The sequence below is a fragment of the Ailuropoda melanoleuca genome, chromosome 2, assembly GCF_002007445.2.
Source record: "Ailuropoda melanoleuca isolate Jingjing chromosome 2, ASM200744v2, whole genome shotgun sequence".
Lineage (NCBI taxonomy): Eukaryota > Metazoa > Chordata > Mammalia > Carnivora > Ursidae > Ailuropoda > Ailuropoda melanoleuca.
In genome coordinates this window covers 66,682,119-66,695,439 of record NC_048219.1, presented here as the reverse complement: position 1 = coordinate 66,695,439, position 13,321 = coordinate 66,682,119, and the positions used below count along the sequence as shown (strand labels likewise).

General features: G+C 36.1%; 1 protein-coding gene across 5 annotated transcripts in view; it reads left to right on the top strand.

Annotated features, from left to right (window-relative positions):
- Positions 1–13,321, top strand: part of DPYD (dihydropyrimidine dehydrogenase) — a 966,631-nt gene that overhangs the window by 644,406 nt on the left and 308,904 nt on the right. The window lies entirely within an intron of this gene.

Genomic DNA, 13,321 nt, shown 5'->3' with positions numbered 1-13,321 from the left:
GTATTCTCTGCATCAGGGGACCCTGGCACTAGAATTGTAAGAACCAGGGGGCCAGTTCTCAGGAGAGATCTCCTCCATCTCTCTTTTATGGTCCATGTGATTTCTCCCTCAGAGGAATCTATAGTTCCGTTCACTCTTTCTCTCTCCATGGCTTACTCCTTGCTTCTGCCTCCTCTGAACTTCTGCCTGCCACATGACACTTGGACCCCTCTACATGGTAGTTCCTCAGCTCCAACTTCCACAAGAAATGCTTCATTAGCTTAATATCTCTTAGCTCAGATTTCAAAAGAGGAAATTCATTTTGCTCAATTATCTTTTCATGCCAGGCTCCACCTTAAAACACTGGTCACCCGGTGTATTGACTGCTTGGTAGATAGCAGAAACACACTAAGGATTTGTTGAATGGATTGTTAATGTTAATGTGGAATGTTAAATGGATGTGTTGGAGTTGTGCTTTTTTTTTTTAAACCAGATTGTGAAGAGGTAATGAAAGGGTTAACAAGGTCAACGAAGTGGTTGCCAAAGGATTTCCCCTAGAAACTGCAGGGAGACTTTCCAGCTGTGTAAAATATTGGTTCCCAAATGATTTGGTTAAAAATGTGAAGTTCCACACATAGGCTTCTCCTGGTAGAAGATTATAGATTATGTATCAATTCCACACCATTAGCTTGAGTCAGCGTTTTATTTAGCCAGAACACATTTTTAAACCAATTTCAGCTAAAGTCTGAACCGAACTAAAATCAGTATTAAGATATACTTAGGATGGGGGCGCCTGGGTGGCACAGTCGTTAAGCGTCTGCCTTCGGCTCAGGGCGTGATCCCGGCGTTATGGGATCGAGCCCCACATCAGGCTCTTCAGCTATGAGCCTGCTTCTTCCTCTCCCACTCCCCCTGCTTGTGTTCCTTCTCTCGCTGGCTGTCTCTGTCAAATAAATAAATAAAATCTTTAAAAAAAAGGTAGGATGGTTATACCCTTGAATTTAGAACTTTAGCTTTGCATTTGAATGGGGTGGAGAATGTGCACTATTTCTGTGCCCCTTCCATCGTAACTGAATTTCACCCTGTTTTCCGCTCCCTAGTTCTGGGTTAATCTAACCTTTCATTTTCTATACTTCTGGGCTGCTGAATATTATTAGAGAAATTCAAGTAACTCTGCCAATTGGATTTACTTCAAATTCACAGCGTTTAATGTCTGCTGGGCCTTGGGTGCTAGTCAGCATCTGTTTTCATTTATCTTTTAAAAACATCCGTTTCAAATTCTCCCCAGCAGTTAGTTCATATCTTTTGCATACACCTCTAGGCAGATCACCCTCTATTTCTCTGTTGCCATTTGTTTGCTAGCTCTTATCACCCAATTCTGTCCCTTTCTCTGGTTCTATAATATTTCTCTTGAAGAGCTCATCCACTTATGTATCTTTGGGTGGAGTACTGTCAAATCTACCTTTCCAGTTATTTCTACTCAGAAGTGAAGTACATACTGACAAAATGCATTTTTTACAAGATGTGATGAGACAAATGAAATGTATTTAAGTATCGGGGGGTGGTGGTGATACGCTGATGTGTAGAAAGAGAAGTATTGGGTACAGAAATAGTGACATAAATGTTTTGATCCTGATCTTCTTGATACACATACATAGACTATGTAAGTAAGTGAGTTCGCTACCGGAATAAGGATTTAGTCAGTAATTTCAAATTCAGCTTTAAATAAATTCAACAGCTATGACCTTCTATGCAACGTTAGAAAAGGTACTGACATTTCAAAATGGAAAGCTAAAATATTTTCATAAGTTGGATAAATGTGATAGTACATGCCTTCCTTGTTAATCATCATGCATCACAGAGAATCATTTGCACGTTTGTTCATTTAATAATTTTTTATTGAGAACCTACTACATGCCCAGCCCTGTTCTAGGAATTTGGAATTCTTCTGTGAATAGAACAGGCAGAAGTCCATTACGTCTGGGGCTTACATTTTCATGAGGGAAGAAACGTAATATATAATAAATATGATCATAATAAATATGAACCATAAGTATATTTGGTATATAAGATGATAAGCGCTATGAAAAAAAAGAGGCCTTATTGAAAAGGTAACAGTTCATAAATAATTGGAGATACTTAGGGAAGGAAAATACTTCTGTTGTCACATCACTTGCTTAAATTTTTAATTGAGAGCTAACTGAAATATAAAAATTACAAAATATTGTAGATCACCCTGCAGTTTCTAAACAGAAATGCCTTTTTAGGGTTTCAGGTTGCATTTTAATGGGTAATTTTTGAAGTCTCTTACCATTTCTAGGAATGTATCATTTCTCAGTGGCATTGTTTATTTCTATTATCTTATTCTGTAACTTGCTTTGACAAGGATGTTAACATTTCAGTGGTGAAACATCCAATAACTCTTACCTTTGAATTGCTTCAGTGAATGTTGAATGTAAAAACTAAGGAATTAGCTAGAGAGTAATTTGGGTTCCAGATCATTTCCCTAGTACATCTTTGGAGTGAAAATGACTATTACCACAGAACCAGATACAATACTGTGGCCAAGAAATAAGGTTCAGAACCGATTATGGGTTTGTGTTCTTGGTAACTGCTCTTATAATTTTGTTCAGTCAACTAAACTGACTTCTAATTTATTTATGCAAACTCTGATGTGTTTGAAATATGATTTTTCTTCTTACTTGATAGGCTTTCATTAGTTAGCATATGCAAGGTAGAGCTCTAAAAGGACAGATAAAAATTAATAGTAAATTTCAGATACTGAAATTTATAAATACCTCCTTGTTAAATTATGTCCTCAAACTCTTCATGAACTCTTGAGGTCTTAAAATCTTTTGGGGTTTACTCTGAAGAGAAGAAGTTTGCTTCTGGCTGCCCATCGTTTATTCATGAAGAGGATAGTAAAGGGATAGATCTCATCACAGAATGTTCAATCTCCTCTATTGTATATAGATAGAGAATATAAGTAGTATGCTACATTTTTTTTTTCACTGAATGACTCTGGGTTTCTATAGTTTAATTTAATGATATTGCCATTACAATTGAATCTGCTAAGGACTGATTCAGGACATCAGAAATTATAGGAAGCCATCAGTTCATTCATGTACAATTATGACCTGTGCCTTCACTGAGATTGTATGGGTGGGTTTTTTTAATCCCATTTCTTTTGTTAGGGTTTGTCACTGAACTTAATAGAAAATCCTGAAATACAACAGGAAGAGGGACCATAGTGGGCATTGACTGTGAAGAGTCATGGTCACGTGATGGACACTCACTAAACGTGGACGACCAAATCAATCCTTAACAATAATCAAAGCTGCTCTAATGGAACTAGCTCGAGCTAAATTTTTTTGTGTGGAATTTTTTAATGTGATCAGGAGATATTTTATTAAAATGAGGCAAAAAGAAGTAATTGAAGCAGACAGTGACACCATTTCCACATGAGTGCTGATGCATTACCAACATTCTCTTGTGATCATAACACACAAGAAAACTTCAGTGCTTTGTTCTATTGATGGGCGTCTTGAGGTGATAAAAAATTTTGCACGCTATATTCTAAATTTTTATTGGGTAGGTGGGAAAGAGTTATTCAATGATTTCTTATTTTTTTCTTCCATCTTCATTCACTCTAACGCCAGGCTACAATATATGAAAGAAGAATAGTTGATACCATTCAAAGTTATTTTAAATGGCATCAGAACTGTTTCACATCGCTAGTTAAAATAGACATATTTTTTTCCACTATACAGTTTCTTGTTTCCTAGTTTTAATGAGTGTTTCGTTTACAATTTTAAGAACAATATGCAAGCGGGTATTGAAAAAAATAGAAACTCTGTATTTTCAGAGTACTATATAAAAAAAAATTATGCTCTTAGTATCCCTTCAATGAAATTCCAATTACCGTGTCAATTATTACATTATTTTAAATTACTTAATGGATGGTTACTTTTAATGGAAGAGATTTTAATTTTTGAAAAGCATCCTGATTCCAGTGCAACAATGTTGTTTATAAGCAAATAGAAATTAAATGGAAACCTGTTAGGCCTTTGAATGACTGCGCACTCTCCACTTGATAGAAAGATTAACATCTAAATTCAAAGGAAATTAATTGAAATTAAGGCTAAACTTTTTGAAAGATAGTTTCACCACAAGAAAAAGTAACAGTATCACATGGTGACTGTTGTTTGTGAGAAAATAACCATGTGTTAGCCAAGATGTTTGCAGATACAGCCATATGAAATTTCTGATCTTGTATAAACTTCTTTGGCTAAAGTTTTTTTCCCAACTCTGACTAGATCCTTGATGTTGTCTGTTCCTTTATGCGTTGTATGCAGAGATATGGTAAACTACTAGTTACATTTCTTGGTCAAAAAAATCTTCATATTCCTGACCAAAGTTTTAAACTACTATTTATCCTTTTATTCAGTTTTTTTAAAAATCCCAGTTGTTTAGATATTCTTATGTTACATATTATTTTCCAAACATTATATTTTCTTTGTTGCTTTTCTCTCAACCTTTCGAATTTATCAGTATCATTCGAAATGACTTGTGATTGGACATAACTGATTTTTTAATAACCATCCCATAACTTGTCCATCCAAATGAGTATAAGAAATAGTCACTTCGGGAGGTAATGTATTGTGAATACCATCAGTAATTTCTCTTCATACTTTGAGAGTGGATTTGATTCCCTGTAAACAAAGCTAAAGAGAGCCAAGTTGAGTGAACAAAGTTGTCTGTTTAACTGAGATATACAAAGTCATGTGTCTCTTTTTCTGGCAATTCATAGACTGACTTTAATAAACAGTTCAAAAAGAGGTGTTACAAAATTCTTCTGAGCAATGCCAACATCTACCAAGGTGTTTGTTTTGAAAAAGCCACACTCATTTGGATATGTATAATTGTGTATTTGTTTAAAAATCTACGTCAGTTTTTTATAGACTCTAGTACTAAGTTAGGTTTCAGAATTCAGACTGTATAAAGATTTAGAAAATCTATGCTATAGCAATTTTATGGTAAAGATTATTAATGATCTGATGAATATTACCTTCTGTTTTTCAAAAAGTCTTTTCCAGTTATTAATACATTTAACTCTTACAAAGCTATAGGCATAACAGTAAGCATTTTTAACCCATTTTACAGATTTTCAAGTTGACAATTTCCTTGAGTTTATTTCATCAATTGGCTAACCCAGTAGGATTAGAAACCATGTTTCCGGATTTCCTGATTTCTGCTCAATGATTTGTCTGTGCATCCCCTGCCATCCATGTTGCCATACTGTGCTTGAGAAATATGCTAGCAAAATAAAAGAGAAATTCATCATAAACACGTGAATGCTCACTCTGTCCTTTACTTATTAACGGATGACTCATTCTCGATTCTTGTACTACACCCATGCAGAGTTTACCCCAATCATACCATTTTACAGGTGAACTCCTTGTTCTTTGTTAAATATTTTCATCGTGATAAGTGTACTCTTTAATCCCCGTCACCTATTTCACTCACCCCCCCCATACTCCCCTTCTGATAACCATAAGTTTTGTAGTTAAGAGTCTGTTTTTTGGTTTGTCTTTCTATCTCTCTTTTTCCTTTGGTCGTTTGTTTTGTTTCTTAAATTCCACATATGGGTGAAATCCTATGGTATTTGTCTTTCTCTGACTGACATGTTGCTTAACATTATACTCTGTAGTTCTATCCATGTTGTTGCAAATGGCAAGATTTCATTCTTTCTATGGCTGAATAATATTCCATTGTATGTATATACCACTTCTTCTTAATCCTTTCATCTATTTATGGACACTTGGGCTGCTTCCATTGTTTGGTTATTGTAAATCATGCTGCAATAAACATAGGGGTGCATGTATCTCTTTGAATTAGTGTTTTTGTATTTTGGGGTAAATACCCAGTAGTGTGATTACTGGATCATAGAGTAGTTCCATTTTTAATTTTTTGAGGAAACTCCATACTGTTTTCCACAGTGGCTGCACCAGTTTGCATTCCCACCAACAGTGCAAGAGGGTTTTTTTTTCCTCCACATCCTTGCAAACATTTGTTTCTTATATTTTTGATTTTAGCCATTCTGACAGCTGTGAGGTGACATCTCATTGTAGTTTAAGTTTTTATTTTAATTCCAGATAGTTAACATAAAGTGTTATATTAGTTTCAGGTGTACAGTATAGTGATTCAACAATTCCATACTCTCATTGCAGTTTTGATTTGCATTTTCCTGATGATGAGTGATGTTGAGCATCTTTTCATGGTCTGTTGGCCATCTGGATGTCTTCTTTGGAGAAATGTATGCTCATGTCTTCTGCACATTTTTTGATTGGGTTATTTGTTTTTTGAGATTTTGAGTTGTATCAGTTCTTTATATATTTTGAATACTAACCCTTTATTGGATATGTCATTTGCAAATATCTTTTCCCATTCAGTAGGTTGTCTTTTAGTTTTATTGATTGTTTTCTTCACTGTTCAGAAACTTTTTATTTTGATGTAATCCCAGTAGTTTGTTTTTGCTTGCATTTCCCTTGCCTCAAAAGACATATCTAGAAAAATGTTGTTATGGCCAATATTGTAAACAGGCCAGTGCTCTGTTTAAGGATTTTTATAGTTTCAGGCCCCACATTTACTCTTTGCTAAATAATTTATTTCTGACTTCTTCAGTTTCCAAAGTTACTTTGAATTCTGATAAGTTCCCATGTGCTGAGCAAAGAACATGCTGAGATTTCTAAAGACTGGCAACGCAGGAGCTTCTGAGTTCTGTTCGGGGGAAATCTAGAAATCCAAATTCTTAAGTAACATGAAACATGGAGTAAGAGTAACTTACAAACTAGTTTCAGGACAAGTAAATAATATATATGTATGTATTACATATACATATGTATGACTGGTACAATAGGAGATGATAAAGTTGGTTAATGACAAATATAAGATCCCATCCTAGGGTGTAGAAACCTATTTATACATTTAAAATGGAGGTGACCATGGGAAAGAGAAGATTTTGTGGAAAGATTATAGAGGGTTTTACCTTAACAATAAGGTCAACACAAACAGCACAGTGATATAGCTTCCCCAAATAACTGATATGATCTTAATTGCATCAGAAATATGATATCTAGAAAAAAGGGAAGTGATGTCCCCACTGAACTCTCTTCAGATGACATCTTCATTTTTCACATGATGGGTGCCCACAATGTGCCAAGCACGGTTTTAGCCATGAAGAAACAAGGATGTTCACAGACAACAGAGAATGCTCTCAGCAACCTTACATATATAACCTCCCTCAAAGGAGTGACAAGATAATTGAGTCCAGATCAAATGAGTAAAAAAAAGTCAGCCATGCAGAAGTCTGGGAGAACAGTGTCCTCCTGGCAAAAGGAAAAGCAAAAGAATATATACAAAGTCCATAGGGTGCAAGGGTGAGAGCTGTCTTGCCCTGTTTCAGGACTGGCAAGGGGCCAGCAGATGTAAGGATGATAGGAGATACAGGTGCATAGGCAGAGGTGGATCTTGTAGGGCACTGTAGGCCATGACATTTAGATGTTATTTTGTGTTTAATGGAAAACTGTTGACGAGTGACAGTCTTTGTGTTTCTACAGGCTGACACCACACCCCTTTTCTCTCTATCTCCTCAGAGCCAGTAGCAAGTAAATGCCCAGTGAGCCCTTTCTACTTTGTACTTCCACGGTATTTTGTTCACTTCTTAATTAATGGTTTTTATCCTCCAAGATTTCAATTCCCTCTTCTTCTAAGGATATTGGCAGCCTCCTTCATCCTTGGTTAGTTGCCTTGCAAATAATGTTTTGATTATTCCCAAGGACAATAGCCCCCAAAATGTGACTTTATCAACACAAACTGATCGCTTCTAGAGGAGACATATCTCTAAGCGCCTGTTTTGTTAATGGTAGAACGTCATCATCAATTTTCTACATAAAAAAGACTATTAAATATTAACCCTAAAATCAGACTAATACAACTCCTTTTCCAGTATCGTTCAGTTCTATGATGTGCTTCATATATATGAATTTTTTCCCCAAGGATTCAGATTAGAATAGATTGTGCCATTCTAAGTTTTCGCTTACAAGAAAAGAATGAAAATACAGGCCGTGAAAAGACATTTCACAGTCGATTCCTCATAAGTGCTTACCTCCCTAAGAGTAGGTGTTGTCCCAATTCTTTACCACTTTTCTGAGTTGTATTTTTGAAATGGCACTGAATTATTAGCTCATGATAATAATGATGTTCCTGGGTTATGGCTACTCTTCTTTTTAAACGACTTCTGTCTGCCTTATACTTACTATCCTTATTTTAATGGGAATGAAACAGATTTAGATATTTTTCCAGGCTATTTTAAGACAGGTTCCTTTGATTTTTGAATACATTTTTATGTTTGGGAGCAGAAGTTTCTTTTTGCAATCATAACAAACCAAACCTTAGAAACTATTATCCTCCTGACACCTACATACATGTGTATAGAAGTCTCATGTAAGTCTTATAGTAAGCCTCATATTTGGTCATAACCCCCACAATATATTCACAGCAAACTAGGCTCCCTGGAGTTACTTTCTTCTGAAGAGATCCCGTCATCATTTTAGTTATGGTGCATTCTGATTTTACTCCAGTTTTCCTTTTTTTTTTTTTCCCTCCTTCCTGTTGAGATACTCCTGATTTTCTTCCTAGCCCGATTTTGGTCTGATTTCTAGCCATCTTCAAAGATTAGAAAATGCGAAGATTAATTTATTCACTTTCTGATCTTGATGTGGGATGTTTCTAAGGCTGTGATAGAGTAGAAAAGAGAAAGGAGGAAGACCCTGCTAGAAATAGCTGCACCACAGAATGGCTGGGGCTCTGAACCACTACTGTAACTGAGCTCTGGTAGCGACTTTAGAAACGCTAGTGGTGTCTCTTTTTATTGAGGTAAAATGGAAGCTCACTAGTTCTGCCTTATGCCTCCATATCACTACCTAGTTCACAGGATTGGTTTTATCTTGCAAACTGAGGTTCTCAACTTCCTTGCTTGTAATGCTTTTATTTAATAAACTCTATTGTTGGTTCCTAGCGTTTTTCAAAAACCTCAGTTCATTCTAGTCTTGATTATTCTTAGCAGTATTGTGTGCCGTTGTTATGTATCCAGATGTGGCTGTATTGCCATGTATAGTGTGGTAGTTTAGAAGAGGAACTCTGAAGTTCTGCCATCCTTTGCTCAACTGCCAGCCCCACCATTTAATGGCTGGATAAATTTGAGGTAATTATTTAAATCCTGTAAACTTTTGTGTATTCATCTCTCAAATGGAAGTTATAGTATCTATCTAATTGGGTTGTTATAAGAAAGAAGTGATATTTAATACGTTAAAGGGAATACCACAAATCAGAGTCCCGGTTCCTGGAGTGTCTCCTTCTTCCTCCAGCCACTCTGGTTCAGCTACTTTCTCGCCATCCATCAATGCCTGGCACATCAGGGAGACTTCAGCACCCTGGTGCAGCTCTTAAGATTCATTGTAAAATGAATATCAACTGTGAATGTATCTGTCTCTAATTATAAACTCCTAGAAAAAAGAGTAACAGGATTATGTAATTCCAGTCATGCAATTGACATTTATTAAGGGTTTTTTGGTACAGATGATAATGATTTTCTGAGAAATAAAGAATAAGCAAACAATTTGAGTGCACATTTAGTTTTGCAATATTAATTGTGAGTCTCGATGCAAATAATGATTACAAAAGAAATTATAGAAAAATATCAAAGTTCTTACAGGCCTAAAAACATTTTAGAAAGACTTTTATTGGAAATCACAACGTCTCCAATTTAGAAGTTTGGAAAATCAACGATAAGTTTAAGGTTTATGAGAAGTTGTAAAGGCAATTACTGTCAGGAAATCTCTTTAGTTCAGTGACTTCTAACTCACAATTCAGAAACCAGGCTTAGGCTAGATAACCTGTCTAGCTTAGGAGCATAATCAAGTTTAACATTGAAAAACAAGCTTATGATTAGTTTCCCCAGATAGAATTAATATCCGTTAAGAGTTTGATGTAAACATGAGGAAAGATGGATTTTGTCAGAAATATTCTGTGCAAGTAAATATTTACTGGATTATTGCATCTTCCTCTCACATTTACACTCTTAAAAAAATCTCTAGGGGCACCTGGGTGGCTCAGTCAGTTAAGCGTCTGCCTTTGGCTCAGGTCATGTTCTCAGGGTCTTGGAATCAAACCCCACCTCGGGCTCCCCATTCAGCAGGGAGTCTGCTTCTCTCTCTCTCTCTGCCCCCTGCTCGCTCGCTCTCTCAATTAAATGAAACCTTTACCAAAAAAAAAAAAAAAATGATCTCTGAAATAAACTCCTTATTTATATGTGAAAAGTTTATGTGAAAAAAAATCTCATCATCAATGCTCCCAAAGAAAATGCTTTTAGGGGAAACTTGTGAATGTTTTATTGCAGACTACTCAACAAATTATAATTTCAGATAGAGGACCAAATGGTTCTCTGTTTTATCTAAGTGGAAAAAAAAATCATTCAAGAACTTGGCTCTCTAGAAATACTATCTGTGTATCATGTATGTGTTTTATAGCATCAAAGTTATAGTTCAGTAGATTTCTAAAAGGCTTTTGAGACAGAGACATGAATTTTTACAGATTCTAATTACAAGTTAGAAGTCATCTCACTGTGGGAAATTAAAAATGGAGATAATTAGGGAAAATTCCAGTTGAAAGAAAAATGCATTATGGAAAAAGCAATAAAAGCACAAAAAATAGGAAAGTAAAATCACTTCTCAGTAGCTTCTATGATTCAATTGTAGATCAATAGTGTGTAGTTAATGCATTACCAGGAGAGCATTAATTTGCAATTACCACAGGTGATCTGATCCTCTGTGTTCTGTCCATTGACACAAATGACCTTTTGTTAAAAGAGATTTTGCAGTCATTATTTTAAATAGAGCAACTGAAAAGCAAAAGGAGAGTATAGGTCACTTTCAGTCATAGGTAACTTACATCACACAAAGTGGAAACCTTTGTAGTGTAGCCCCAAATAGTCACATTATGGAATATAATGAGCCTGAGCACGGACATGTCTGTTTGCGTACAGGATGGATAGAACATGCACTCTATGGTGGTGGGTAAATTAATTCAAGGCAAAGCTACAAATGTCCTTGAATTAAGTAGAAAATAAAGTACCTTTGATAAACCTCTACAATGAAGGAAGATATGAGAGTTTTAATTCAACAGAATGGGTATTTCATAACGCTTCTTTTCGATGCAAGCTGGGTAGCCTTTGAGGTAGAGAGTCTGATGCCCCAACAATGACACGTTCTTGAAAGAAAGCAGACGTCAGCTCTCTAGAGACCATACTCCAATCATACTCAGTGTGACAGGGACCCCGTGGCCCTGTCCAGGGTCTGCTACACAGGCAGTGAATCAACCTCAGAACTGCCCACTAGGTACAGGGAGCCTGACAGTACTGCGTCTTACTATGCAGGCTTCGACGCAATGAAAATGCATCGAACTGCTTGGAGTGAAGTCCTAGCTCGGCTGCTCTTTAGCTATATGACCTTGGCTTTATTAGATGTGTGAACTTTTTATACTTCAGGTTTGTTATCTGAAAAGTAGGGTTTCATAGGATAGTTGTGAGGATTAAATGTTATCACCCGTAAAGCATTTCAAACGGTACCTGGAACACAGTACCCATAGATGTTAGATATTAATTATCATTATCCTCATCATCATTATCATCCCCCGCTAGGATTTTTATTCATTGACAAAGAATTTTCAAACAAAATTTACACCCTCCTATTCTAGCTTTGGACTAGCACGTGTCTTAGCTCAGGCTGATTGAAAACAAAGCCCGAGGACGGCTGAGTGCTAATTTTTTGTCGGAAGGTAAAATCTAAGGAAGCTAGAGTAAGAGGAAATAGAAAAGAGACAGAGAAAGATGGAATTTGAATACAGGATCATGCATTACTGGGTAGTGCACTGCTTCACAAGCTGTAAGAGATCCAGTCAGTTGGCCACATGGTACATCACCAGAGAGACTAGACAGAAAATAGTGCCTCTGGACAACCCATCACAGGGAAAAGGGATTTATCTGCCATTACTTTTGGCCTTTTCTCCCATTGGCTGGAGGTCATCCTTCTGGATTTGATTACCCTGTACAAGCCTGCTCCCACAACCTGCTATGTGGCTCATTTTGGCACTTCATACAGGGTACTGGTCTCTTCTGTATGTCTGGTTATCTAGCCTGTAGATTCATAGTGACAGATAACTTGTTATCTTGTAAGTTATCCAGTTAAAATTATAGGTAAATTCTGCCTCATACTGTGGAAAACCTACCTCCATATATCTTTTATCCATTGGCCCTACTACTTCTTCTTAAAACTAGACAGACTATATCCATGTTATTTTTATAAAAGCATAGAATTTCAGAAATGGATAAAACCATATCAGCACAGAGACAGTTAAATATTATATTTGTATTATCCTTATTATCTGTGTTTATGACTATCCATAGTAACACAGGTAAGTGAAAATAGCATGCAATTTTATAATAATATTTTTACAGTACTACGACCTAAGTCACTTCATTCCCAGAATGAGACAGAGAAGGCTAAGAAGATGAGTAGTCTCAAAAATTGGCTTGCTGATAGAGTATTAAATAGGTACCCCAAGACTTCCTGAAACCTGGAGAAATTAGAACAGCATTGACCTCAGCATATAGAAGTGAGCCCTGCGTGTATCTGAAAATTCAGGAGAAGTGCTCCGAGAGACTTTCATAATGTTCTTTAAAAACTGAGTAACATGTAGGCAAAACATCTTTTAAAGTTATTAATCAGAAGTATACCTGGCAAGCAGATGGGACTTGTGCCTCTCTGGAGAAGTGTCTAAAATGGTCATTGATTTGAGAAGGGGGTATGTTATCCTTTGGCTCTCTTTCCATTCACTCCTTGGTCAGAAGCAGCAGTGATCCATTAATCATCCAAATAGTCAAGCAAAGGGAAAAAGGAGACAAAGAAACAAATAGATGGAGTAAAGAAAAGAAAGGAAGAAGGTCCATATTGTCAAGTAATTGAGAACTGAATGCAACTTTATAAGGGAAAACAACTTGTTTATGCCAGGTCTCAGTTTTTTCCATGGAAATTTACTAATAAATGAAATCACTAAATCAGTCAGTCTAATTCCCATTTTTAACTGAAGTTGCCTGGCGGACATTTGGAGTATTACCCATTCTAATTATTTGTAAGATCTGTAGTTTTTTTAATAGCAGATTTTTACAGATTTTGTAGATTTTTATATCACCTGGCATTCTAGTGCTTGAATGTTGCGATACCTA